The sequence below is a fragment of the Schistocerca gregaria genome, chromosome 1 (assembly GCF_023897955.1).
Source record: "Schistocerca gregaria isolate iqSchGreg1 chromosome 1, iqSchGreg1.2, whole genome shotgun sequence".
NCBI lineage: Eukaryota > Metazoa > Arthropoda > Insecta > Orthoptera > Acrididae > Schistocerca > Schistocerca gregaria.
The window spans coordinates 207,403,129-207,424,776 of NC_064920.1; the positions used below are offsets into that span (position 1 = coordinate 207,403,129).

The 21,648-nt window shown below is 54.6% G+C and overlaps 65 non-coding genes across 65 annotated transcripts; all 65 read right to left on the minus strand.

Annotated features, from left to right (window-relative positions):
- Positions 1-318: 318 nt before the first annotated feature.
- On the minus strand, positions 319-389 carry Trnae-cuc (transfer RNA glutamic acid (anticodon CUC)). The gene has a single exon. It is a non-coding gene; the product is annotated as a tRNA-Glu (tRNA).
- Positions 390-826: 437 nt separating this feature from the next.
- On the minus strand, positions 827-908 carry Trnal-aag (transfer RNA leucine (anticodon AAG)). Its single transcript has one exon. It is a non-coding gene; the product is annotated as a tRNA-Leu (tRNA).
- A 277-nt stretch (positions 909-1,185) lies between these two features.
- Trnah-gug (transfer RNA histidin (anticodon GUG)) lies at positions 1,186-1,257 on the minus strand. Its single transcript has one exon. It is a non-coding gene; the product is annotated as a tRNA-His (tRNA).
- A 370-nt stretch (positions 1,258-1,627) lies between these two features.
- Positions 1,628-1,699, minus strand: Trnae-cuc (transfer RNA glutamic acid (anticodon CUC)). The gene has a single exon. It is a non-coding gene; the product is annotated as a tRNA-Glu (tRNA).
- Positions 1,700-1,974: 275 nt separating this feature from the next.
- Positions 1,975-2,056, minus strand: Trnal-cag (transfer RNA leucine (anticodon CAG)). Its single transcript has one exon. It is a non-coding gene; the product is annotated as a tRNA-Leu (tRNA).
- Positions 2,057-2,133: 77 nt separating this feature from the next.
- On the minus strand, positions 2,134-2,215 carry Trnal-aag (transfer RNA leucine (anticodon AAG)). The gene has a single exon. It is a non-coding gene; the product is annotated as a tRNA-Leu (tRNA).
- A 275-nt stretch (positions 2,216-2,490) lies between these two features.
- Positions 2,491-2,562, minus strand: Trnah-gug (transfer RNA histidin (anticodon GUG)). The gene has a single exon. It is a non-coding gene; the product is annotated as a tRNA-His (tRNA).
- A 370-nt stretch (positions 2,563-2,932) lies between these two features.
- On the minus strand, positions 2,933-3,004 carry Trnae-cuc (transfer RNA glutamic acid (anticodon CUC)). The gene has a single exon. It is a non-coding gene; the product is annotated as a tRNA-Glu (tRNA).
- A 275-nt stretch (positions 3,005-3,279) lies between these two features.
- Trnal-cag (transfer RNA leucine (anticodon CAG)) lies at positions 3,280-3,361 on the minus strand. The gene has a single exon. It is a non-coding gene; the product is annotated as a tRNA-Leu (tRNA).
- A 77-nt stretch (positions 3,362-3,438) lies between these two features.
- On the minus strand, positions 3,439-3,520 carry Trnal-aag (transfer RNA leucine (anticodon AAG)). Its single transcript has one exon. It is a non-coding gene; the product is annotated as a tRNA-Leu (tRNA).
- Positions 3,521-3,795: 275 nt separating this feature from the next.
- Trnah-gug (transfer RNA histidin (anticodon GUG)) lies at positions 3,796-3,867 on the minus strand. Its single transcript has one exon. It is a non-coding gene; the product is annotated as a tRNA-His (tRNA).
- Positions 3,868-4,237: 370 nt separating this feature from the next.
- Positions 4,238-4,309, minus strand: Trnae-cuc (transfer RNA glutamic acid (anticodon CUC)). Its single transcript has one exon. It is a non-coding gene; the product is annotated as a tRNA-Glu (tRNA).
- Positions 4,310-4,584: 275 nt separating this feature from the next.
- Positions 4,585-4,666, minus strand: Trnal-cag (transfer RNA leucine (anticodon CAG)). The gene has a single exon. It is a non-coding gene; the product is annotated as a tRNA-Leu (tRNA).
- A 78-nt stretch (positions 4,667-4,744) lies between these two features.
- Trnal-aag (transfer RNA leucine (anticodon AAG)) lies at positions 4,745-4,826 on the minus strand. The gene has a single exon. It is a non-coding gene; the product is annotated as a tRNA-Leu (tRNA).
- A 275-nt stretch (positions 4,827-5,101) lies between these two features.
- Trnah-gug (transfer RNA histidin (anticodon GUG)) lies at positions 5,102-5,173 on the minus strand. The gene has a single exon. It is a non-coding gene; the product is annotated as a tRNA-His (tRNA).
- A 370-nt stretch (positions 5,174-5,543) lies between these two features.
- Positions 5,544-5,615, minus strand: Trnae-cuc (transfer RNA glutamic acid (anticodon CUC)). The gene has a single exon. It is a non-coding gene; the product is annotated as a tRNA-Glu (tRNA).
- Positions 5,616-5,890: 275 nt separating this feature from the next.
- Positions 5,891-5,972, minus strand: Trnal-cag (transfer RNA leucine (anticodon CAG)). Its single transcript has one exon. It is a non-coding gene; the product is annotated as a tRNA-Leu (tRNA).
- Positions 5,973-6,049: 77 nt separating this feature from the next.
- On the minus strand, positions 6,050-6,131 carry Trnal-aag (transfer RNA leucine (anticodon AAG)). The gene has a single exon. It is a non-coding gene; the product is annotated as a tRNA-Leu (tRNA).
- Positions 6,132-6,406: 275 nt separating this feature from the next.
- On the minus strand, positions 6,407-6,478 carry Trnah-gug (transfer RNA histidin (anticodon GUG)). The gene has a single exon. It is a non-coding gene; the product is annotated as a tRNA-His (tRNA).
- A 370-nt stretch (positions 6,479-6,848) lies between these two features.
- Trnae-cuc (transfer RNA glutamic acid (anticodon CUC)) lies at positions 6,849-6,920 on the minus strand. Its single transcript has one exon. It is a non-coding gene; the product is annotated as a tRNA-Glu (tRNA).
- A 275-nt stretch (positions 6,921-7,195) lies between these two features.
- Trnal-cag (transfer RNA leucine (anticodon CAG)) lies at positions 7,196-7,277 on the minus strand. Its single transcript has one exon. It is a non-coding gene; the product is annotated as a tRNA-Leu (tRNA).
- Positions 7,278-7,354: 77 nt separating this feature from the next.
- Trnal-aag (transfer RNA leucine (anticodon AAG)) lies at positions 7,355-7,436 on the minus strand. The gene has a single exon. It is a non-coding gene; the product is annotated as a tRNA-Leu (tRNA).
- A 275-nt stretch (positions 7,437-7,711) lies between these two features.
- On the minus strand, positions 7,712-7,783 carry Trnah-gug (transfer RNA histidin (anticodon GUG)). The gene has a single exon. It is a non-coding gene; the product is annotated as a tRNA-His (tRNA).
- Positions 7,784-8,153: 370 nt separating this feature from the next.
- Positions 8,154-8,225, minus strand: Trnae-cuc (transfer RNA glutamic acid (anticodon CUC)). Its single transcript has one exon. It is a non-coding gene; the product is annotated as a tRNA-Glu (tRNA).
- A 275-nt stretch (positions 8,226-8,500) lies between these two features.
- On the minus strand, positions 8,501-8,582 carry Trnal-cag (transfer RNA leucine (anticodon CAG)). Its single transcript has one exon. It is a non-coding gene; the product is annotated as a tRNA-Leu (tRNA).
- Positions 8,583-8,660: 78 nt separating this feature from the next.
- Positions 8,661-8,742, minus strand: Trnal-aag (transfer RNA leucine (anticodon AAG)). The gene has a single exon. It is a non-coding gene; the product is annotated as a tRNA-Leu (tRNA).
- Positions 8,743-9,017: 275 nt separating this feature from the next.
- Trnah-gug (transfer RNA histidin (anticodon GUG)) lies at positions 9,018-9,089 on the minus strand. Its single transcript has one exon. It is a non-coding gene; the product is annotated as a tRNA-His (tRNA).
- Positions 9,090-9,459: 370 nt separating this feature from the next.
- Positions 9,460-9,531, minus strand: Trnae-cuc (transfer RNA glutamic acid (anticodon CUC)). The gene has a single exon. It is a non-coding gene; the product is annotated as a tRNA-Glu (tRNA).
- A 275-nt stretch (positions 9,532-9,806) lies between these two features.
- Positions 9,807-9,888, minus strand: Trnal-cag (transfer RNA leucine (anticodon CAG)). Its single transcript has one exon. It is a non-coding gene; the product is annotated as a tRNA-Leu (tRNA).
- Positions 9,889-9,965: 77 nt separating this feature from the next.
- On the minus strand, positions 9,966-10,047 carry Trnal-aag (transfer RNA leucine (anticodon AAG)). The gene has a single exon. It is a non-coding gene; the product is annotated as a tRNA-Leu (tRNA).
- Positions 10,048-10,322: 275 nt separating this feature from the next.
- Trnah-gug (transfer RNA histidin (anticodon GUG)) lies at positions 10,323-10,394 on the minus strand. Its single transcript has one exon. It is a non-coding gene; the product is annotated as a tRNA-His (tRNA).
- A 370-nt stretch (positions 10,395-10,764) lies between these two features.
- On the minus strand, positions 10,765-10,836 carry Trnae-cuc (transfer RNA glutamic acid (anticodon CUC)). The gene has a single exon. It is a non-coding gene; the product is annotated as a tRNA-Glu (tRNA).
- Positions 10,837-11,111: 275 nt separating this feature from the next.
- Positions 11,112-11,193, minus strand: Trnal-cag (transfer RNA leucine (anticodon CAG)). Its single transcript has one exon. It is a non-coding gene; the product is annotated as a tRNA-Leu (tRNA).
- A 77-nt stretch (positions 11,194-11,270) lies between these two features.
- Trnal-aag (transfer RNA leucine (anticodon AAG)) lies at positions 11,271-11,352 on the minus strand. Its single transcript has one exon. It is a non-coding gene; the product is annotated as a tRNA-Leu (tRNA).
- Positions 11,353-11,627: 275 nt separating this feature from the next.
- Trnah-gug (transfer RNA histidin (anticodon GUG)) lies at positions 11,628-11,699 on the minus strand. The gene has a single exon. It is a non-coding gene; the product is annotated as a tRNA-His (tRNA).
- Positions 11,700-12,069: 370 nt separating this feature from the next.
- Trnae-cuc (transfer RNA glutamic acid (anticodon CUC)) lies at positions 12,070-12,141 on the minus strand. The gene has a single exon. It is a non-coding gene; the product is annotated as a tRNA-Glu (tRNA).
- A 275-nt stretch (positions 12,142-12,416) lies between these two features.
- Positions 12,417-12,498, minus strand: Trnal-cag (transfer RNA leucine (anticodon CAG)). Its single transcript has one exon. It is a non-coding gene; the product is annotated as a tRNA-Leu (tRNA).
- A 77-nt stretch (positions 12,499-12,575) lies between these two features.
- Positions 12,576-12,663, minus strand: Trnal-aag (transfer RNA leucine (anticodon AAG)). Its single transcript has one exon. It is a non-coding gene; the product is annotated as a tRNA-Leu (tRNA).
- A 269-nt stretch (positions 12,664-12,932) lies between these two features.
- Trnah-gug (transfer RNA histidin (anticodon GUG)) lies at positions 12,933-13,004 on the minus strand. Its single transcript has one exon. It is a non-coding gene; the product is annotated as a tRNA-His (tRNA).
- A 370-nt stretch (positions 13,005-13,374) lies between these two features.
- Positions 13,375-13,446, minus strand: Trnae-cuc (transfer RNA glutamic acid (anticodon CUC)). The gene has a single exon. It is a non-coding gene; the product is annotated as a tRNA-Glu (tRNA).
- Positions 13,447-13,721: 275 nt separating this feature from the next.
- Positions 13,722-13,803, minus strand: Trnal-cag (transfer RNA leucine (anticodon CAG)). Its single transcript has one exon. It is a non-coding gene; the product is annotated as a tRNA-Leu (tRNA).
- A 78-nt stretch (positions 13,804-13,881) lies between these two features.
- Trnal-aag (transfer RNA leucine (anticodon AAG)) lies at positions 13,882-13,963 on the minus strand. The gene has a single exon. It is a non-coding gene; the product is annotated as a tRNA-Leu (tRNA).
- Positions 13,964-14,238: 275 nt separating this feature from the next.
- On the minus strand, positions 14,239-14,310 carry Trnah-gug (transfer RNA histidin (anticodon GUG)). Its single transcript has one exon. It is a non-coding gene; the product is annotated as a tRNA-His (tRNA).
- Positions 14,311-14,680: 370 nt separating this feature from the next.
- Positions 14,681-14,752, minus strand: Trnae-cuc (transfer RNA glutamic acid (anticodon CUC)). Its single transcript has one exon. It is a non-coding gene; the product is annotated as a tRNA-Glu (tRNA).
- Positions 14,753-15,027: 275 nt separating this feature from the next.
- Positions 15,028-15,109, minus strand: Trnal-cag (transfer RNA leucine (anticodon CAG)). Its single transcript has one exon. It is a non-coding gene; the product is annotated as a tRNA-Leu (tRNA).
- Positions 15,110-15,186: 77 nt separating this feature from the next.
- Trnal-aag (transfer RNA leucine (anticodon AAG)) lies at positions 15,187-15,268 on the minus strand. The gene has a single exon. It is a non-coding gene; the product is annotated as a tRNA-Leu (tRNA).
- Positions 15,269-15,543: 275 nt separating this feature from the next.
- Positions 15,544-15,615, minus strand: Trnah-gug (transfer RNA histidin (anticodon GUG)). The gene has a single exon. It is a non-coding gene; the product is annotated as a tRNA-His (tRNA).
- A 370-nt stretch (positions 15,616-15,985) lies between these two features.
- Positions 15,986-16,057, minus strand: Trnae-cuc (transfer RNA glutamic acid (anticodon CUC)). Its single transcript has one exon. It is a non-coding gene; the product is annotated as a tRNA-Glu (tRNA).
- A 275-nt stretch (positions 16,058-16,332) lies between these two features.
- Positions 16,333-16,414, minus strand: Trnal-cag (transfer RNA leucine (anticodon CAG)). The gene has a single exon. It is a non-coding gene; the product is annotated as a tRNA-Leu (tRNA).
- A 77-nt stretch (positions 16,415-16,491) lies between these two features.
- Positions 16,492-16,573, minus strand: Trnal-aag (transfer RNA leucine (anticodon AAG)). Its single transcript has one exon. It is a non-coding gene; the product is annotated as a tRNA-Leu (tRNA).
- A 275-nt stretch (positions 16,574-16,848) lies between these two features.
- On the minus strand, positions 16,849-16,920 carry Trnah-gug (transfer RNA histidin (anticodon GUG)). Its single transcript has one exon. It is a non-coding gene; the product is annotated as a tRNA-His (tRNA).
- Positions 16,921-17,290: 370 nt separating this feature from the next.
- On the minus strand, positions 17,291-17,362 carry Trnae-cuc (transfer RNA glutamic acid (anticodon CUC)). The gene has a single exon. It is a non-coding gene; the product is annotated as a tRNA-Glu (tRNA).
- A 275-nt stretch (positions 17,363-17,637) lies between these two features.
- Positions 17,638-17,719, minus strand: Trnal-aag (transfer RNA leucine (anticodon AAG)). The gene has a single exon. It is a non-coding gene; the product is annotated as a tRNA-Leu (tRNA).
- Positions 17,720-17,994: 275 nt separating this feature from the next.
- Trnah-gug (transfer RNA histidin (anticodon GUG)) lies at positions 17,995-18,066 on the minus strand. Its single transcript has one exon. It is a non-coding gene; the product is annotated as a tRNA-His (tRNA).
- A 370-nt stretch (positions 18,067-18,436) lies between these two features.
- Trnae-cuc (transfer RNA glutamic acid (anticodon CUC)) lies at positions 18,437-18,510 on the minus strand. The gene has a single exon. It is a non-coding gene; the product is annotated as a tRNA-Glu (tRNA).
- A 276-nt stretch (positions 18,511-18,786) lies between these two features.
- On the minus strand, positions 18,787-18,868 carry Trnal-cag (transfer RNA leucine (anticodon CAG)). Its single transcript has one exon. It is a non-coding gene; the product is annotated as a tRNA-Leu (tRNA).
- Positions 18,869-18,945: 77 nt separating this feature from the next.
- Trnal-aag (transfer RNA leucine (anticodon AAG)) lies at positions 18,946-19,027 on the minus strand. The gene has a single exon. It is a non-coding gene; the product is annotated as a tRNA-Leu (tRNA).
- Positions 19,028-19,302: 275 nt separating this feature from the next.
- Positions 19,303-19,374, minus strand: Trnah-gug (transfer RNA histidin (anticodon GUG)). Its single transcript has one exon. It is a non-coding gene; the product is annotated as a tRNA-His (tRNA).
- Positions 19,375-19,744: 370 nt separating this feature from the next.
- Positions 19,745-19,816, minus strand: Trnae-cuc (transfer RNA glutamic acid (anticodon CUC)). Its single transcript has one exon. It is a non-coding gene; the product is annotated as a tRNA-Glu (tRNA).
- Positions 19,817-20,091: 275 nt separating this feature from the next.
- Trnal-cag (transfer RNA leucine (anticodon CAG)) lies at positions 20,092-20,173 on the minus strand. Its single transcript has one exon. It is a non-coding gene; the product is annotated as a tRNA-Leu (tRNA).
- Positions 20,174-20,250: 77 nt separating this feature from the next.
- Trnal-aag (transfer RNA leucine (anticodon AAG)) lies at positions 20,251-20,332 on the minus strand. The gene has a single exon. It is a non-coding gene; the product is annotated as a tRNA-Leu (tRNA).
- A 275-nt stretch (positions 20,333-20,607) lies between these two features.
- Positions 20,608-20,679, minus strand: Trnah-gug (transfer RNA histidin (anticodon GUG)). The gene has a single exon. It is a non-coding gene; the product is annotated as a tRNA-His (tRNA).
- A 370-nt stretch (positions 20,680-21,049) lies between these two features.
- Positions 21,050-21,123, minus strand: Trnae-cuc (transfer RNA glutamic acid (anticodon CUC)). The gene has a single exon. It is a non-coding gene; the product is annotated as a tRNA-Glu (tRNA).
- Positions 21,124-21,399: 276 nt separating this feature from the next.
- On the minus strand, positions 21,400-21,481 carry Trnal-cag (transfer RNA leucine (anticodon CAG)). The gene has a single exon. It is a non-coding gene; the product is annotated as a tRNA-Leu (tRNA).
- A 77-nt stretch (positions 21,482-21,558) lies between these two features.
- Trnal-aag (transfer RNA leucine (anticodon AAG)) lies at positions 21,559-21,640 on the minus strand. Its single transcript has one exon. It is a non-coding gene; the product is annotated as a tRNA-Leu (tRNA).
- Positions 21,641-21,648: the final 8 nt, after the last annotated feature.

The window sequence follows — 21,648 nt, forward strand, 5'->3', positions numbered from 1 at the left end:
ACACACGCGAGACAGATCACTGTGTCAGACGCGGGCTCCATTATATGTATACTGGCAAACGAACGTGTCTGCGATGTAAGGACACTAAGCAGTGTGGTTAGCTGCATTCAACCCCGTGGCAGTGTCTTGCAGTCCTCCTACTCTGTTCACCTCAGGTATGTGCCTCGATAAGAGGTGGGCAGATGTCGCATCGCTCTCGCCGTCACTTGTGACCACGAATCGTACATTAACGTAGTTTTCTGCAAGCGTCCAGCGAAGCGTCAGTCGAGCTAAGTCGGGCCAAGTCGCATAAGAGGAGCAACAAATTGCGCTCGCTTTTTCCGGTACCGGGAATCGAACCCGGGCCTCCTGGGTGAGAGCCAGGTATCCTAGCCACTAGACACACCGGACAACGGCACAAGGGCTACTCCAGCGAACGCAGCAATCTATACACACGCTACTTAAACGACAACTACAAAATTATACGCTCCCACTTTGTACAGCGGCATGCTCGGGACTCATTTCGTGGAGACGAACGCCAGCCACTATGACACCAAACGGCGCCTGTGAATCATGTCGTTGCACCGCGCACTGTGCTACGACAATTTAAGAAAGAGACGCTCACGGCTTGCTGCGCTGCTTTCGTCGCGGGGTAATCAGTGCTGCGGCTTTCGAGACAGAAAACATTGGCAGGCGTGGGATTCGAACCCACGCCTCCGAGGAGACTGGTGCCTGAAACCAGCGCCCTTAGACCGCTCGGCCACGCTACCGACGCTGCACGGCGGTCCAGGAGCTGCGTTCTACCCCACGAGAAAACACCACAATGGCACAAAAAAACAGAAAAATGTGGCAGCGGTGGGATTCGAACCCACGCCTCCGAAGAGACTGGTGCCTTAAACCAGCGCCTTAGACCGCTCGGCCACGCTACCTGTGCCAGTGTTCTTCGCTTTTGTAGAAACAGTGCTACGACACAGCTGCGACTGGCTGCTCATCCATTGCACCTCAAACAACTGCCCCTTTTTCGATAGAGAGTAACTACACAGGTTGCTGCCCGCGCTCTCGTGTGGCGGCATTGCGTGTTGATAAAGAATTGGTAGTGCCACCTGCAGCCTGCGGAACATGAGTGAAAAATAAAGAGGGCACCGTGATTTCAAACACTGAGCCACAACCGTCACTGCAGCGACACCAAGGCAAAACTTTAAAAATTGCCGTGACCAGGATTCGAACCTGGGTTATTGCGGCCACAACGCAATGTCCTAACCACTAGACGATCACGGCCACGGAAGCACCGCCGAGGGCAGTCCTCGCGACTGCATGTTGCGATGCACAGCAAAGCTCGGCCCACACACCACTGTGTCAGACGCGGGCTCCATTATATGTATACTGGCAAACGAACGTGTCTGCGATGTAAGGACACTAAGCAGTGTGGTTAGCTGCATTCAACCCCCGTGGCAGTGTCTTGCAGTCCTCCTACTCTGTTCACCTCAGGTATGTGCCTCGATAAGAGGTGGGCAGATGTCGCATCGCTCTCGCCGTCACTTGTGACCACGAATCGTACTTAACGTAGTTTTCTGCAAGCGTCAGCGAAGCGTCAGTCGAGCTAAGTCGGGCCAAGTCGCATAAGAGGAGCAACAAATTGCGCTCGCTTTTCCGGTACCGGGAATCGAACCCGGGCCTCCTGGGTGAGAGCCAGGTATCCTAGCCACTAGACCACACCGGACAACGGCACAAGGGCTACTCCAGCGAACGCAGCAATCTATACACACGCTACTAAACGACAACTACAAAATTATACGCTCCCACTTTGTACAGCGGCATGCTCGGGACTCATTTCGTGGAGACGAACGCCAGCCACTATGACACCAAACGGCGCCTGTGAATCATGTCGTTGCACCGCGCACTGTGCTACGACAATTTAAGAAAGAGACGCTCACGGCTTGCTGCGCTGCTTTCGTCGCGGGTAATCAGTGCTGCGGCTTTCGAGACAGAAAACATTGGCAGCGGTGGGATTCGAACCCACGCCTCCGAGGAGACTGGTGCCTGAAACCAGCGCCTTAGACCGCTCGGCCACGCTACCGACGCTGCACGGCGGTCACAGGAGCTGCGTTCTACCCCACGAGAAAACACCACAATGGCACAAAAAACAGAAAAATGTGGCAGCGGTGGGATTCGAACCCACGCCTCCGAAGAGACTGGTGCCTTAAACCAGCGCCTTAGACCGCTCGGCCACGCTACCTGTGCCAGTGTTCTTCGCTTTTGTAGAAACAGTGCACGACACAGCTGCGACTGGCTGCTCATCCATTGCACCTCAAACAACTGCCCTTTTCGAATAGAGAGTAACTACACAGGTTGCTGCCCGCGCTCTCGTGTGGCGGCATTGCGTGTTGATAAAGAATTGGTAGTGCCACCTGCAGCCTGCGGAACATGAGTGAAAAATAAAGAGGGCACCGTGATTTCAAACACTGAGTCACAACCGTCACTGCAGCGACACCAAGGCAAAACTTTAAAAATTGCCGTGACCAGGATTCGAACCTGGGTTATTGCGGCCACAACGCAATGTCCTAACCACTAGACGATCACGGCCACGGAAGCACCGCCGAGGGCAGTCCTCGCGACTGCATGTTGCGATGCACAGCAAAGCTCGGCCCACACACCACTGTGTCAGACGCGGGCTCCATTATATGTATACTGGCAAACGAACGTGTCTGCGATGTAAGGACACTAAGCAGTGTGGTTAGCTGCATTCAACCCCCGTGGCAGTGTCTTGCAGTCCTCCTACTCTGTTCACCTCAGGTATGTGCCTCGATAAGAGGTGGGCAGATGTCGCATCGCTCTCGCCGTCACTTGTGACCACGAATCGTACTTAACGTAGTTTTCTGCAAGCGTCAGCGAAGCGTCAGTCGAGCTAAGTCGGGCCAAGTCGCATAAGAGGAGCAACAAATTGCGCTCGCTTTTCCGGTACCGGGAATCGAACCCGGGCCTCCTGGGTGAGAGCCAGGTATCCTAGCCACTAGACCACACCGGACAACGGCACAAGGGCTACTCCAGCGAACGCAGCAATCTATACACACGCTACTAAACGACAACTACAAAATTATACGCTCCCACTTTGTACAGCGGCATGCTCGGGACTCATTTCGTGGAGACGAACGCCAGCCACTATGACACCAAACGGCGCCTGTGAATCATGTCGTTGCACCGCGCACTGTGCTACGACAATTTAAGAAAGAGACGCTCACGGCTTGCTGCGCTGCTTTCGTCGCGGGTAATCAGTGCTGCGGCTTTCGAGACAGAAAACATTGGCAGCGGTGGGATTCGAACCCACGCCTCCGAGGAGACTGGTGCCTGAAACCAGCGCCTTAGACCGCTCGGCCACGCTACCGACGCTGCACGGCGGTCACAGGAGCTGCGTTCTACCCCACGAGAAAACACCACAATGGCACAAAAAACAGAAAAATGTGGCAGCGGTGGGATTCGAACCCACGCCTCCGAAGAGACTGGTGCCTTAAACCAGCGCCTTAGACCGCTCGGCCACGCTACCTGTGCCAGTGTTCTTCGCTTTTGTAGAAACAGTGCACGACACAGCTGCGACTGGCTGCTCATCCATTGCACCTCAAACAACTGCCCTTTTCGAATAGAGAGTAACTACACAGGTTGCTGCCCGCGCTCTCGTGTGGCGGCATTGCGTGTTGATAAAGAATTGGTAGTGCCACCTGCAGCCTGCGGAACATGAGTGAAAAATAAAGAGGGCACCGTGATTTCAAACACTGAGCCACAACCGTCACTGCAGCGACACCAAGGCAAAACTTTAAAAATTGCCGTGACCAGGATTCGAACCTGGGTTATTGCGGCCACAACGCAATGTCCTAACCACTAGACGATCACGGCCACGGAAGCACCGCCGAGGGCAGTCCTCGCGACTGCATGTTGCGATGCACAGCAAAGCTCGGCCCACACACCACTGTGTCAGACGCGGGCTCCATTATATGTATACTGGCAAACGAACGTGTCTGCGATGTAAGGACACTAAGCAGTGTGGTTAGCTGCATTCAACCCCCGTGGCAGTGTCTTGCAGTCCTCCTACTCTGTTCACCTCAGGTATGTGCCTCGATAAGAGGTGGGCAGATGTCGCATCGCTCTCGCCGTCACTTGTGACCACGAATCGTACTTAACGTAGTTTTCTGCAAGCGTCAGCGAAGCGTCAGTCGAGCTAAGTCGGGCCAAGTCGCATAAGAGGAGCAACAAATTGCGCTCGCTTTTCCGGTACCGGGAATCGAACCCGGGCCTCCTGGGTGAGAGCCAGGTATCCTAGCCACTAGACCACACCGGACAACGGCACAAGGGCTACTCCAGCGAACGCAGCAATCTATACACACGCTACTAAACGACAACTACAAAATTATACGCTCCCACTTTGTACAGCGGCATGCTCGGGACTCATTTCGTGGAGACGAACGCCAGCCACTATGACACCAAACGGCGCCTGTGAATCATGTCGTTGCACCGCGCACTGTGCTACGACAATTTAAGAAAGAGACGCTCACGGCTTGCTGCGCTGCTTTCGTCGCGGGTAATCAGTGCTGCGGCTTTCGAGACAGAAAACATTGGCAGCGGTGGGATTCGAACCCACGCCTCCGAGGAGACTGGTGCCTGAAACCAGCGCCTTAGACCGCTCGGCCACGCTACCGACGCTGCACGGCGGTCACAGGAGCTGCGTTCTACCCCACGAGAAAACACCACAATGGCACAAAAAAACAGAAAAATGTGGCAGCGGTGGGATTCGAACCCACGCCTCCGAAGAGACTGGTGCCTTAAACCAGCGCCTTAGACCGCTCGGCCACGCTACCTGTGCCAGTGTTCTTCGCTTTTGTAGAAACAGTGCACGACACAGCTGCGACTGGCTGCTCATCCATTGCACCTCAAACAACTGCCCTTTTCGAATAGAGAGTAACTACACAGGTTGCTGCCCGCGCTCTCGTGTGGCGGCATTGCGTGTTGATAAAGAATTGGTAGTGCCACCTGCAGCCTGCGGAACATGAGTGAAAAATAAAGAGGGCACCGTGATTTCAAACACTGAGCCACAACCGTCACTGCAGCGACACCAAGGCAAAACTTTAAAAATTGCCGTGACCAGGATTCGAACCTGGGTTATTGCGGCCACAACGCAATGTCCTAACCACTAGACGATCACGGCCACGGAAGCACCGCCGAGGGCAGTCCTCGCGACTGCATGTTGCGATGCACAGCAAAGCTCGGCCCACACACCACTGTGTCAGACGCGGGCTCCATTATATGTATACTGGCAAACGAACGTGTCTGCGATGTAAGGACACTAAGCAGTGTGGTTAGCTGCATTCAACCCCCGTGGCAGTGTCTTGCAGTCCTCCTACTCTGTTCACCTCAGGTATGTGCCTCGATAAGAGGTGGGCAGATGTCGCATCGCTCTCGCCGTCACTTGTGACCACGAATCGTACTTAACGTAGTTTTCTGCAAGCGTCAGCGAAGCGTCAGTCGAGCTAAGTCGGGCCAAGTCGCATAAGAGGAGCAACAAATTGCGCTCGCTTTTCCGGTACCGGGAATCGAACCCGGGCCTCCTGGGTGAGAGCCAGGTATCCTAGCCACTAGACCACACCGGACAACGGCACAAGGGCTACTCCAGCGAACGCAGCAATCTATACACACGCTACTAAACGACAACTACAAAATTATACGCTCCCACTTTGTACAGCGGCATGCTCGGGACTCATTTCGTGGAGACGAACGCCAGCCACTATGACACCAAACGGCGCCTGTGAATCATGTCGTTGCACCGCGCACTGTGCTACGACAATTTAAGAAAGAGACGCTCACGGCTTGCTGCGCTGCTTTCGTCGCGGGTAATCAGTGCTGCGGCTTTCGAGACAGAAAACATTGGCAGCGGTGGGATTCGAACCCACGCCTCCGAGGAGACTGGTGCCTGAAACCAGCGCCTTAGACCGCTCGGCCACGCTACCGACGCTGCACGGCGGTCACAGGAGCTGCGTTCTACCCCACGAGAAAACACCACAATGGCACAAAAAACAGAAAAATGTGGCAGCGGTGGGATTCGAACCCACGCCTCCGAAGAGACTGGTGCCTTAAACCAGCGCCTTAGACCGCTCGGCCACGCTACCTGTGCCAGTGTTCTTCGCTTTTGTAGAAACAGTGCACGACACAGCTGCGACTGGCTGCTCATCCATTGCACCTCAAACAACTGCCCTTTTCGAATAGAGAGTAACTACACAGGTTGCTGCCCGCGCTCTCGTGTGGCGGCATTGCGTGTTGATAAAGAATTGGTAGTGCCACCTGCAGCCTGCGGAACATGAGTGAAAAATAAAGAGGGCACCGTGATTTCAAACACTGAGTCACAACCGTCACTGCAGCGACACCAAGGCAAAACTTTAAAAATTGCCGTGACCAGGATTCGAACCTGGGTTATTGCGGCCACAACGCAATGTCCTAACCACTAGACGATCACGGCCACGGAAGCACCGCCGAGGGCAGTCCTCGCGACTGCATGTTGCGATGCACAGCAAAGCTCGGCCCACACACCACTGTGTCAGACGCGGGCTCCATTATATGTATACTGGCAAACGAACGTGTCTGCGATGTAAGGACACTAAGCAGTGTGGTTAGCTGCATTCAACCCCCGTGGCAGTGTCTTGCAGTCCTCCTACTCTGTTCACCTCAGGTATGTGCCTCGATAAGAGGTGGGCAGATGTCGCATCGCTCTCGCCGTCACTTGTGACCACGAATCGTACTTAACGTAGTTTTCTGCAAGCGTCAGCGAAGCGTCAGTCGAGCTAAGTCGGGCCAAGTCGCATAAGAGGAGCAACAAATTGCGCTCGCTTTTCCGGTACCGGGAATCGAACCCGGGCCTCCTGGGTGAGAGCCAGGTATCCTAGCCACTAGACCACACCGGACAACGGCACAAGGGCTACTCCAGCGAACGCAGCAATCTATACACACGCTACTAAACGACAACTACAAAATTATACGCTCCCACTTTGTACAGCGGCATGCTCGGGACTCATTTCGTGGAGACGAACGCCAGCCACTATGACACCAAACGGCGCCTGTGAATCATGTCGTTGCACCGCGCACTGTGCTACGACAATTTAAGAAAGAGACGCTCACGGCTTGCTGCGCTGCTTTCGTCGCGGGTAATCAGTGCTGCGGCTTTCGAGACAGAAAACATTGGCAGCGGTGGGATTCGAACCCACGCCTCCGAGGAGACTGTTGCCTGAAACCAGCGCCTTAGACCGCTCGGCCACGCTACCGACGCTGCACGGCGGTCACAGGAGCTGCGTTCTACCCCACGAGAAAACACCACAATGGCACAAAAAACAGAAAAATGTGGCAGCGGTGGGATTCGAACCCACGCCTCCGAAGAGACTGGTGCCTTAAACCAGCGCCTTAGACCGCTCGGCCACGCTACCTGTGCCAGTGTTCTTCGCTTTTGTAGAAACAGTGCACGACACAGCTGCGACTGGCTGCTCATCCATTGCACCTCAAACAACTGCCCTTTTCGAATAGAGAGTAACTACACAGGTTGCTGCCCGCGCTCTCGTGTGGCGGCATTGCGTGTTGATAAAGAATTGGTAGTGCCACCTGCAGCCTGCGGAACATGAGTGAAAAATAAAGAGGGCACCGTGATTTCAAACACTGAGTCACAACCGTCACTGCAGCGACACCAAGGCAAAACTTTAAAAATTGCCGTGACCAGGATTCGAACCTGGGTTATTGCGGCCACAACGCAATGTCCTAACCACTAGACGATCACGGCCACGGAAGCACCGCCGAGGGCAGTCCTCGCGACTGCATGTTGCGATGCACAGCAAAGCTCGGCCCACACACCACTGTGTCAGACGCGGGCTCCATTATATGTATACTGGCAAACGAACGTGTCTGCGATGTAAGGACACTAAGCAGTGTGGTTAGCTGCATTCAACCCCCGTGGCAGTGTCTTGCAGTCCTCCTACTCTGTTCACCTCAGGTATGTGCCTCGATAAGAGGTGGGCAGATGTCGCATCGCTCTCGCCGTCACTTGTGACCACGAATCGTACTTAACGTAGTTTTCTGCAAGCGTCAGCGAAGCGTCAGTCGAGCTAAGTCGGGCCAAGTCGCATAAGAGGAGCAACAAATTGCGCTCGCTTTTCCGGTACCGGGAATCGAACCCGGGCCTCCTGGGTGAGAGCCAGGTATCCTAGCCACTAGACCACACCGGACAACGGCACAAGGGCTACTCCAGCGAACGCAGCAATCTATACACACGCTACTAAACGACAACTACAAAATTATACGCTCCCACTTTGTACAGCGGCATGCTCGGGACTCATTTCGTGGAGACGAACGCCAGCCACTATGACACCAAACGGCGCCTGTGAATCATGTCGTTGCACCGCGCACTGTGCTACGACAATTTAAGAAAGAGACGCTCACGGCTTGCTGCGCTGCTTTCGTCGCGGGTAATCAGTGCTGCGGCTTTCGAGACAGAAAACATTGGCAGCGGTGGGATTCGAACCCACGCCTCCGAGGAGACTGGTGCCTGAAACCAGCGCCTTAGACCGCTCGGCCACGCTACCGACGCTGCACGGCGGTCACAGGAGCTGCGTTCTACCCCACGAGAAAACACCACAATGGCACAAAAAAACAGAAAAATGTGGCAGCGGTGGGATTCGAACCCACGCCTCCGAAGAGACTGGTGCCTTAAACCAGCGCCTTAGACCGCTCGGCCACGCTACCTGTGCCAGTGTTCTTCGCTTTTGTAGAAACAGTGCACGACACAGCTGCGACTGGCTGCTCATCCATTGCACCTCAAACAACTGCCCTTTTCGAATAGAGAGTAACTACACAGGTTGCTGCCCGCGCTCTCGTGTGGCGGCATTGCGTGTTGATAAAGAATTGGTAGTGCCACCTGCAGCCTGCGGAACATGAGTGAAAAATAAAGAGGGCACCGTGATTTCAAACACTGAGCCACAACCGTCACTGCAGCGACACCAAGGCAAAACTTTAAAAATTGCCGTGACCAGGATTCGAACCTGGGTTATTGCGGCCACAACGCAATGTCCTAACCACTAGACGATCACGGCCACGGAAGCACCGCCGAGGGCAGTCCTCGCGACTGCATGTTGCGATGCACAGCAAAGCTCGGCCCACACACCACTGTGTCAGACGCGGGCTCCATTATATGTATACTGGCAAACGAACGTGTCTGCGATGTAAGGACACTAAGCAGTGTGGTTAGCTGCATTCAACCCCCGTGGCAGTGTCTTGCAGTCCTCCTACTCTGTTCACCTCAGGTATGTGCCTCGATAAGAGGTGGGCAGATGTCGCATCGCTCTCGCCGTCACTTGTGACCACGAATCGTACTTAACGTAGTTTTCTGCAAGCGTCAGCGAAGCGTCAGTCGAGCTAAGTCGGGCCAAGTCGCATAAGAGGAGCAACAAATTGCGCTCGCTTTTCCGGTACCGGGAATCGAACCCGGGCCTCCTGGGTGAGAGCCAGGTATCCTAGCCACTAGACCACACCGGACAACGGCACAAGGGCTACTCCAGCGAACGCAGCAATCTATACACACGCTACTAAACGACAACTACAAAATTATACGCTCCCACTTTGTACAGCGGCATGCTCGGGACTCATTTCGTGGAGACGAACGCCAGCCACTATGACACCAAACGGCGCCTGTGAATCATGTCGTTGCACCGCGCACTGTGCTACGACAATTTAAGAAAGAGACGCTCACGGCTTGCTGCGCTGCTTTCGTCGCGGGTAATCAGTGCTGCGGCTTTCGAGACAGAAAACATTGGCAGCGGTGGGATTCGAACCCACGCCTCCGAGGAGACTGGTGCCTGAAACCAGCGCCTTAGACCGCTCGGCCACGCTACCGACGCTGCACGGCGGTCACAGGAGCTGCGTTCTACCCCACGAGAAAACACCACAATGGCACAAAAAACAGAAAAATGTGGCAGCGGTGGGATTCGAACCCACGCCTCCGAAGAGACTGGTGCCTTAAACCAGCGCCTTAGACCGCTCGGCCACGCTACCTGTGCCAGTGTTCTTCGCTTTTGTAGAAACAGTGCACGACACAGCTGCGACTGGCTGCTCATCCATTGCACCTCAAACAACTGCCCTTTTCGAATAGAGAGTAACTACACAGGTTGCTGCCCGCGCTCTCGTGTGGCGGCATTGCGTGTTGATAAAGAATTGGTAGTGCCACCTGCAGCCTGCGGAACATGAGTGAAAAATAAAGAGGGCACCGTGATTTCAAACACTGAGTCACAACCGTCACTGCAGCGACACCAAGGCAAAACTTTAAAAATTGCCGTGACCAGGATTCGAACCTGGGTTATTGCGGCCACAACGCAATGTCCTAACCACTAGACGATCACGGCCACGGAAGCACCGCCGAGGGCAGTCCTCGCGACTGCATGTTGCGATGCACAGCAAAGCTCGGCCCACACACCACTGTGTCAGACGCGGGCTCCATTATATGTATACTGGCAAACGAACGTGTCTGCGATGTAAGGACACTAAGCAGTGTGGTTAGCTGCATTCAACCCCCGTGGCAGTGTCTTGCAGTCCTCCTACTCTGTTCACCTCAGGTATGTGCCTCGATAAGAGGTGGGCAGATGTCGCATCGCTCTCGCCGTCACTTGTGACCACGAATCGTACTTAACGTAGTTTTCTGCAAGCGTCAGCGAAGCGTCAGTCGAGCTAAGTCGGGCCAAGTCGCATAAGAGGAGCAACAAATTGCGCTCGCTTTTCCGGTACCGGGAATCGAACCCGGGCCTCCTGGGTGAGAGCCAGGTATCCTAGCCACTAGACCACACCGGACAACGGCACAAGGGCTACTCCAGCGAACGCAGCAATCTATACACACGCTACTAAACGACAACTACAAAATTATACGCTCCCACTTTGTACAGCGGCATGCTCGGGACTCATTTCGTGGAGACGAACGCCAGCCACTATGACACCAAACGGCGCCTGTGAATCATGTCGTTGCACCGCGCACTGTGCTACGACAATTTAAGAAAGAGACGCTCACGGCTTGCTGCGCTGCTTTCGTCGCGGGTAATCAGTGCTGCGGCTTTCGAGACAGAAAACATTGGCAGCGGTGGGATTCGAACCCACGCCTCCGAGGAGACTGTTGCCTGAAACCAGCGCCTTAGACCGCTCGGCCACGCTACCGACGCTGCACGGCGGTCACAGGAGCTGCGTTCTACCCCACGAGAAAACACCACAATGGCACAAAAAACAGAAAAATGTGGCAGCGGTGGGATTCGAACCCACGCCTCCGAAGAGACTGGTGCCTTAAACCAGCGCCTTAGACCGCTCGGCCACGCTACCTGTGCCAGTGTTCTTCGCTTTTGTAGAAACAGTGCACGACACAGCTGCGACTGGCTGCTCATCCATTGCACCTCAAACAACTGCCCTTTTCGAATAGAGAGTAACTACACAGGTTGCTGCCCGCGCTCTCGTGTGGCGGCATTGCGTGTTGATAAAGAATTGGTAGTGCCACCTGCAGCCTGCGGAACATGAGTGAAAAATAAAGAGGGCACCGTGATTTCAAACACTGAGTCACAACCGTCACTGCAGCGACACCAAGGCAAAACTTTAAAAATTGCCGTGACCAGGATTCGAACCTGGGTTATTGCGGCCACAACGCAATGTCCTAACCACTAGACGATCACGGCCACGGAAGCACCGCCGAGGGCAGTCCTCGCGACTGCATGTTGCGATGCACAGCAAAGCTCGGCCCACACACCACTGTGTCAGACGCGGGCTCCATTATATGTATACTGGCAAACGAACGTGTCTGCGATGTAAGGACACTAAGCAGTGTGGTTAGCTGCATTCAACCCCCGTGGCAGTGTCTTGCAGTCCTCCTACTCTGTTCACCTCAGGTATGTGCCTCGATAAGAGGTGGGCAGATGTCGCATCGCTCTCGCCGTCACTTGTGACCACGAATCGTACTTAACGTAGTTTTCTGCAAGCGTCAGCGAAGCGTCAGTCGAGCTAAGTCGGGCCAAGTCGCATAAGAGGAGCAACAAATTGCGCTCGCTTTTCCGGTACCGGGAATCGAACCCGGGCCTCCTGGGTGAGAGCCAGGTATCCTAGCCACTAGACCACACCGGACAACGGCACAAGGGCTACTCCAGCGAACGCAGCAATCTATACACACGCTACTAAACGACAACTACAAAATTATACGCTCCCACTTTGTACAGCGGCATGCTCGGGACTCATTTCGTGGAGACGAACGCCAGCCACTATGACACCAAACGGCGCCTGTGAATCATGTCGTTGCACCGCGCACTGTGCTACGACAATTTAAGAAAGAGACGCTCACGGCTTGCTGCGCTGCTTTCGTCGCGGGTAATCAGTGCTGCGGCTTTCGAGACAGAAAACATTGGCAGCGGTGGGATTCGAACCCACGCCTCCGAGGAGACTGGTGCCTGAAACCAGCGCCTTAGACCGCTCGGCCACGCTACCGACGCTGCACGGCGGTCACAGGAGCTGCGTTCTACCCCACGAGAAAACACCACAATGGCACAAAAAACAGAAAAATGTGGCAGCGGTGGGATTCGAACCCACGCCTCCGAAGAGACTGGTGCCTTAAACCAGCGCCTTAGACCGCTCGGCCACGCTACAAGTGCCAGTGTTCTTCGCTTTTGTAGAAACAGTGCACGACACAGCTGCGACTGGCTGCTCATCCATTGCACCTCAAACAACTGCCCTTTTCGAATAGAGAGTAACTACACAGGTTGCTGCCCGCGCTCTCGTGTGGCGGCATTGCGTGTTGATAAAGAATTGGTAGTGCCACCTGCAGCCTGCGGAACATGAGTGAAAAATAAAGAGGGCACCGTGATTTCAAACACTGAGCCACAACCGTCACTGCAGCGACACCAAGGCAAAACTTTAAAAATTGCCGTGACCAGGATTCGAACCTGGGTTATTGCGGCCACAACGCAATGTCCTAACCACTAGACGATCACGGCCACGGAAGCACCGCCGAGGGCAGTCCTCGCGACTGCATGTTGCGATGCACAGCAAAGCTCGGCCCACACACCACTGTGTCAGACGCGGGCTCCATTATATGTATACTGGCAAACGAACGTGTCTGCGATGTAAGGACACTAAGCAGTGTGGTTAGCTGCATTCAACCCCCGTGGCAGTGTCTTGCAGTCCTCCTACTCTGTTCACCTCAGGTATGTGCCTCGATAAGAGGTGGGCAGATGTCGCATCGCTCTCGCCGTCACTTGTGACCACGAATCGTACTTAACGTAGTTTTCTGCAAGCGTCAGCGAAGCGTCAGTCGAGCTAAGTCGGGCCAAGTCGCATAAGAGGAGCAACAAATTGCGCTCGCTTTTCCGGTACCGGGAATCGAACCCGGGCCTCCTGGGTGAGAGCCAGGTATCCTAGCCACTAGACCACACCGGACAACGGCACAAGGGCTACTCCAGCGAACGCAGCAATCTATACACACGCTACTAAACGACAACTACAAAATTATACGCTCCCACTTTGTACAGCGGCATGCTCGGGACTCATTTCGTGGAGACGAACGCCAGCCACTATGACACCAAACGGCGCCTGTGAATCATGTCGTTGCACCGCGCACTGTGCTACGACAATTTAAGAAAGAGACGCTCACGGCTTGCTGCGCTGCTTTCGTCGCGGGTAATCAGTGCTGCGGCTTTCGAGACAGAAAACATTGGCAGCGGTGGGATTCGAACCCACGCCTCCGAGGAGACTGGTGCCTGAAACCAGCGCCTTAGACCGCTCGGCCACGCTACCGACGCTGCACGGCGGTCACAGGAGCTGCGTTCTACCCCACGAGAAAACACCACAATGGCACAAAAAAACAGAAAAATGTGGCAGCGGTGGGATTCGAACCCACGCCTCCGAAGAGACTGGTGCCTTAAACCAGCGCCTTAGACCGCTCGGCCACGCTACCTGTGCCAGTGTTCTTCGCTTTTGTAGAAACAGTGCACGACACAGCTGCGACTGGCTGCTCATCCATTGCACCTCAAACAACTGCCCTTTTCGAATAGAGAGTAACTACACAGGTTGCTGCCCGCGCTCTCGTGTGGCGGCATTGCGTGTTGATAAAGAATTGGTAGTGCCACCTGCAGCCTGCGGAACATGAGTGAAAAATAAAGAGGGCACCGTGATTTCAAACACTGAGCCACAACCGTCACTGCAGCGACACCAAGGCAAAACTTTAAAAATTGCCGTGACCAGGATTCGAACCTGGGTTATTGCGGCCACAACGCAATGTCCTAACCACTAGACGATCACGGCCACGGAAGCACCGCCGAGGGCAGTCCTCGCGACTGCATGTTGCGATGCACAGCAAAGCTCGGCCCACACACCACTGTGTCAGACGCGGGCTCCATTATATGTATACTGGCAAACGAACGTGTCTGCGATGTAAGGACACTAAGCAGTGTGGTTAGCTGCATTCAACCCCCGTGGCAGTGTCTTGCAGTCCTCCTACTCTGTTCACCTCAGGTATGTGCCTCGATAAGAGGTGGGCAGATGTCGCATCGCTCTCGCCGTCACTTGTGACCACGAATCGTACTTAACGTAGTTTTCTGCAAGCGTCAGCGAAGCGTCAGTCGAGCTAAGTCGGGCCAAGTCGCATAAGAGGAGCAACAAATTGCGCTCGCTTTTCCGGTACCGGGAATCGAACCCGGGCCTCCTGGGTGAGAGCCAGGTATCCTAGCCACTAGACCACACCGGACAACGGCACAAGGGCTACTCCAGCGAACGCAGCAATCTATACACACGCTACTAAACGACAACTACAAAATTATACGCTCCCACTTTGTACAGCGGCATGCTCGGGACTCATTTCGTGGAGACGAACGCCAGCCACTATGACACCAAACGGCGCCTGTGAATCATGTCGTTGCACCGCGCACTGTGCTACGACAATTTAAGAAAGAGACGCTCACGGCTTGCTGCGCTGCTTTCGTCGCGGGTAATCAGTGCTGCGGCTTTCGAGACAGAAAACATTGGCAGCGGTGGGATTCGAACCCACGCCTCCGAGGAGACTGGTGCCTGAAACCAGCGCCTTAGACCGCTCGGCCACGCTACCGACGCTGCACGGCGGTCACAGGAGCTGCGTTCTACCCCACGAGAAAACACCACAATGGCACAAAAAACAGAAAAATGTGGCAGCGGTGGGATTCGAACCCACGCCTCCGAAGAGACTGGTGCCTTAAACCAGCGCCTTAGACCGCTCGGCCACGCTACCTGTGCCAGTGTTCTTCGCTTTTGTAGAAACAGTGCACGACACAGCTGCGACTGGCTGCTCATCCATTGCACCTCAAACAACTGCCCTTTTCGAATAGAGAGTAACTACACAGGTTGCTGCCCGCGCTCTCGTGTGGCGGCATTGCGTGTTGATAAAGAATTGGTAGTGCCACCTGCAGCCTGCGGAACATGAGTGAAAAATAAAGAGGGCACCGTGATTTCAAACACTGAGTCACAACCGTCACTGCAGCGACACCAAGGCAAAACTTTAAAAATTGCCGTGACCAGGATTCGAACCTGGGTTATTGCGGCCACAACGCAATGTCCTAACCACTAGACGATCACGGCCACGGAAGCACCGCCGAGGGCAGTCCTCGCGACTGCATGTTGCGATGCACAGCAAAGCTCGGCCCACACACCACTGTGTCAGACGCGGGCTCCATTATATGTATACTGGCAAACGAACGTGTCTGCGATGTAAGGACACTAAGCAGTGTGGTTAGCTGCATTCAACCCCCGTGGCAGTGTCTTGCAGTCCTCCTACTCTGTTCACCTCAGGTATGTGCCTCGATAAGAGGTGGGCAGATGTCGCATCGCTCTCGCCGTCACTTGTGACCACGAATCGTACTTAACGTAGTTTTCTGCAAGCGTCAGCGAAGCGTCAGTCGAGCTAAGTCGGGCCAAGTCGCATAAGAGGAGCAACAAATTGCGCTCGCTTTTCCGGTACCGGGAATCGAACCCGGGCCTCCTGGGTGAGAGCCAGGTATCCTAGCCACTAGACCACACCGGACAACGGCACAAGGGCTACTCCAGCGAACGCAGCAATCTATACACACGCTACTAAACGACAACTACAAAATTATACGCTCCCACTTTGTACAGCGGCATGCTCGGGACTCATTTCGTGGAGACGAACGCCAGCCACTATGACACCAAACGGCGCCTGTGAATCATGTCGTTGCACCGCGCACTGTGCTACGACAATTTAAGAAAGAGACGCTCACGGCTTGCTGCGCTGCTTTCGTCGCGGGTAATCAGTGCTGCGGCTTTCGAGACAGAAAACATTGGCAGCGGTGGGATTCGAACCCACGCCTCCGAGGAGACTGGTGCCTGAAACCAGCGCCTTAGACCGCTCGGCCACGCTACCGACGCTGCACGGCGGTCACAGGAGCTGCGTTCTACCCCACGAGAAAACACCACAATGGCACAAAAAACAGAAAAATGTGGCAGCGGTGGGATTCGAACCCACGCCTCCGAAGAGACTGGTGCCTTAAACCAGCGCCTTAGACCGCTCGGCCACGCTACCTGTGCCAGTGTTCTTCGCTTTTGTAGAAACAGTGCACGACACAGCTGCGACTGGCTGCTCATCCATTGCACCTCAAACAACTGCCCTTTTCGAATAGAGAGTAACTACACAGGTTGCTGCCCGCGCTCTCGTGTGGCGGCATTGCGTGTTGATAAAGAATTGGTAGTGCCACCTGCAGCCTGCGGAACATGAGTGAAAAATAAAGAGGGCACCGTGATTTCAAACACTGAGTCACAACCGTCACTGCAGCGACACCAAGGCAAAACTTTAAAAATTGCCGTGACCAGGATTCGAACCTGGGTTATTGCGGCCACAACGCAATGTCCTAACCACTAGACGATCACGGCCACGGAAGCACCGCCGAGGGCAGTCCTCGCGACTGCATGTTGCGATGCACAGCAAAGCTCGGCCCACACACCACTGTGTCAGACGCGGGCTCCATTATATGTATACTGGCAAACGAACGTGTCTGCGATGTAAGGACACTAAGCAGTGTGGTTAGCTGCATTCAACCCCCGTGGCAGTGTCTTGCAGTCCTCCTACTCTGTTCACCTCAGGTATGTGCCTCGATAAGAGGTGGGCAGATGTCGCATCGCTCTCGCCGTCACTTGTGACCACGAATCGTACTTAACGTAGTTTTCTGCAAGCGTCAGCGAAGCGTCAGTCGAGCTAAGTCGGGCCAAGTCGCATAAGAGGAGCAACAAATTGCGCTCGCTTTTCCGGTACCGGGAATCGAACCCGGGCCTCCTGGGTGAGAGCCAGGTATCCTAGCCACTAGACCACACCGGACAACGGCACAAGGGCTACTCCAGCGAACGCAGCAATCTATACACACGCTACTAAACGACAACTACAAAATTATACGCTCCCACTTTGTACAGCGGCATGCTCGGGACTCATTTCGTGGAGACGAACGCCAGCCACTATGACACCAAACGGCGCCTGTGAATCATGTCGTTGCACCGCGCACTGTGCTACGACAATTTAAGAAAGAGACGCTCACGGCTTGCTGCGCTGCTTTCGTCGCGGGTAATCAGTGCTGCGGCTTTCGAGACAGAAAACATTGGCAGCGGTGGGATTCGAACCCACGCCTCCGAGGAGACTGGTGCCTTAAACCAGCGCCTTAGACCGCTCGGCCACGCTACCTGTGCCAGTGCTCTTCGCTTTTGTAGAAACAGTGCACGACACAGCTGCGACTGGCTGCTCATCCATTGCACCTCAAACAACTGCCCTTTTCGAATAGAGAGTAACTACACAGGTAGCTGCCCGCGCTCTCGTGTGGCGGCATTGCGTGTTGATAAAGAATTGGTAGTGCCACCTGCAGCCTGCGGAACATGAGTGAAAAATCAAGAGGGCACCGTGATTTCAAACACTGAGTCACAACCGTCACTGCAGCGACACCAAGGCAAAACTTTAAAAATTGCCGTGACCAGGATTCGAACCTGGGTTATTGCGGCCACAACGCAATGTCCTAACCACTAGACGATCACGGCCACGGAAGCACCGCCGAGGGCAGTCCTCGCGACTGCATGTTGCAATGCACAGCAAAGCTCGGCCCACACACCACTGTGTCAGACGCGGTCTCCATTATATGTATACTGGCAAACGAACGTGTCTGCGATGTAAGGACACTAAGCAGTGTGGTTAGCTGCATTCAACCCCCGTGGCAGTGTCTTGCAGTCCTCCTACTCTGTTCACCACAGGTATGTGCCTCGATAAGAGGTGGACAGATGTCGCATCGCTCTCGCCGTCACTTGTGACCACGAATCGTACTTAACGTAGTTTTCTGCGAGCGTCAGCGAAGCGTCAGTCGAGCTAAGTCGGGCCAAGTCGCATAAGAGGAGCAACAAATTGCGCTCGCTTTTCCGGTACCGGGAATCGAAAACCCGGGCCTCCTGGGTGAGAGCCAGGTATCCTAGCCACTAGACCACACCGGACAACGGCACAAGGGCTACTCCAGCGAACACAGCAAATCTATACACACGCTACTAAACGACAACTACAAAATTATACGCTCCCACTTTGTACAGCGGCATGCTCGGGACTCATTTCGTAGAGACGAACGCCAGCCACTATGACACCAAACGGCGCCTGTGAATCATGTCGTTGCACCGCGCACTGTGCTACGACAATTTAAGAAAGAGACGCTCACGGCTTGCTGCGCTGCTTTCGTCGCGGGTAATCAGTGCTGCGGCTTTCGAGACAGAAAACATTGGCAGCGGTGGGATTCGAACCCACGCCTCCGAGGAGACTGGTGCCTGAAACCAGCGCCTCAGACCGCTCGGCCACGCTACCGACGCTGCACGGCGGTCACAGGAGCTGCGTTCTACCCCACGAGAAAACACCACAATGGCACAAAAAACAGAAAAATGTGGCAGCGGTGGGATTCGAACCCACGCCTCCGAAGAGACTGGTGCCTTAAACCAGCGCCTTAGACCGCTCGGCCACGCTACCTGTGCCAGTGCTCTTCGCTTTTGTAGAAACAGTGCACGACACAGCTGCGACTGGCTGCTCATCCATTGCACCTCAAACAACTGCCCTTTTCGAATAGAGAGTAACTACACAGGTAGCTGCCCGCGCTCTCGTGTGGCGGCATTGCGTGTTGATAAAGAATTGGTAGTGCCACCTGCAGCCTGCGGAATATGAGTGAAAAATCAAGAGGGCACCGTGATTTCAAACACTGAGTCACAACCGTCACTGCAGCGACACCAAGGCAAAACTTTAAAAATTGCCGTGACCAGGATTCGAACCTGGGTTATTGCGGCCACAACGCAATGTCCTAACCACTAGACGATCACGGCCACGGAAGCACCGCCGAGGGCAGTCCTCGCGACTGCATGTTGCAATGCACAGCAAAGCTCGGCCCACACACCACTGTGTCAGACGCGGTCTCCATTATATGTATACTGGCAAACGAACGTGTCTGCGATGTAAGGACACTAAGCAGTGTGGTTAGCTGCATTCAACCCCCGTGGCAGTGTCTTGCAGTCCTCCTACTCTGTTCACCACAGGTATGTGCCTCGATAAGAGGTGGACAGATGTCGCATCGCTCTCGCCGTCACTTGTGACCACGAATCGTACTTAACGTAGTTTTCTGCAAGCGTCAGCGAAGCGTCAGTCGAGCTAAGTCGGGCCAAGTCGCATAAGAGGAGCAACAAATTGCGCTCGCTTTTCCGGTACCGGGAATCGAACCCGGGCCTCCTGGGTGAGAGCCAGGTATCCTAGCCACTAGACCACACCGGACAACGGCACAAGGGCTACTCCAGCGAACACAGCAATCTATACACACGCTACTAAACGACAACTACAAAATTATACGCTCCCACTTTGTACAGCGGCATGCTCGGGACTCATTTCGTAGAGACGAACGCCAGCCACTATGACACCAAACGGCGCCTGTGAATCATGTCGTTGCACCGCGCACTGTGCTACGACAATTTAAGAAAGAGACGCTCACGGCTTGCTGCGCTGCTTTCGTCGCGGGTAATCAGTGCTGCGGCTTTCGAGACAGAAAACATTGGCAGCGGTGGGATTCGAACCCACGCCTCCGAGGAGACTGGTGCCTGAAACCAGCGCCTTAGACCGCTCGGCCACGCTACCGACGCTGCACGGCGGTCACAGGAGCTGCGTTCTACCCCACGAGAAAACACCACAATGGCACAAAAAACAGAAAAATGTGGCAGCGGTGGGATTCGAACCCACGCCTCCGAAGAGACTGGTGCCTTAAACCAGCGCCTTAGACCGCTCGGCCACGCTACCTGTACCAGTGCTCTTCGCTTTTGTAGAAACAGTGCACGACACAGCTGCGACTGGCTGCTCATCCATTGCACCTCAAACAACTGCCCTTTTCGAATAGAGAGTAACTACACAGGTAGCTGCCCGCGCTCTCGTGTGGCGGCATTGCGTGTTGATAAAGAATTGGTAGTGCCACCTGCAGCCTGCGGAACATGAGTGAAAAATCAAGAGGGCACCGTGATTTCAAACACTGAGTCACAACCGTCACTGCAGCGACACCAAAGCAAAACTTTAAAAATTGCCGTGACCAGGATTCGAACCTGGGTTATTGCGGCCACAACGCAATGTCCTAACCACTAGACGATCACGGCCACGGAAGCACCGCCGAGGGCAGTCCTCGCGACTGCATGTTGCAATGCACAGCAAAGCTCGGCCCACACACCACTGTGTCAGACGCGGTCTCCATTATATGTATACTGGCAAACGAACGTGTCTGCGATGTAAGGACACTAAGCAGTGTGGTTAGCTGCATTCAACCCCCGTGGCAGTGTCTTGCAGTCCTCCTACTCTGTTCACCACAGGTATGTGCCTCGATAAGAGGTGGACAGATGTCGCATCGCTCTCGCCGTCACTTGTGACCACGAATCGTACTTAACGTAGTTTTCTGCGAGCGTCAGCGAAGCGTCAGTCGAGCTAAGTCGGGCCAAGTCGCATAAGAGGAGCAACAAATTGCGCTCGCTTTTCCGGTACCGGGAATCGAAAACCCGGGCCTCCTGGGTGAGAGCCAGGTATCCTAGCCACTAGACCACACCGGACAACGGCACAAGGGCTACTCCAGCGAACACAGCAAATCTATACACACGCTACTAAACGACAACTACAAAATTATACGCTCCCACTTTGTACAGCGGCATGCTCGGGACTCATTTCGTAGAGACGAACGCCAGCCACTATGACACCAAACGGCGCCTGTGAATCATGTCGTTGCACCGCGCACTGTGCTACGACAATTTAAGAAAGAGACGCTCACGGCTTGCTGCGCTGCTTTCGTCGCGGGTAATCAGTGCTGCGGCTTTCGAGACAGAAAACATTGGCAGCGGTGGGATTCGAACCCACGCCTCCGAGGAGACTGGTGCCTGAAACCAGCGCCTCAGACCGCTCGGCCACGCTACCGACGCTGCACGGCGGTCACAGGAGCTGCGTTCTACCCCACGAGAAAACACCACAATGGCACAAAAAACAGAAAAATGTGGCAGCGGTGGGATTCGAACCCACGCCTCCGAAGAGACTGGTGCCTTAAACCAGCGCCTTAGACCGCTCGGCCACGCTACCTGTGCCAG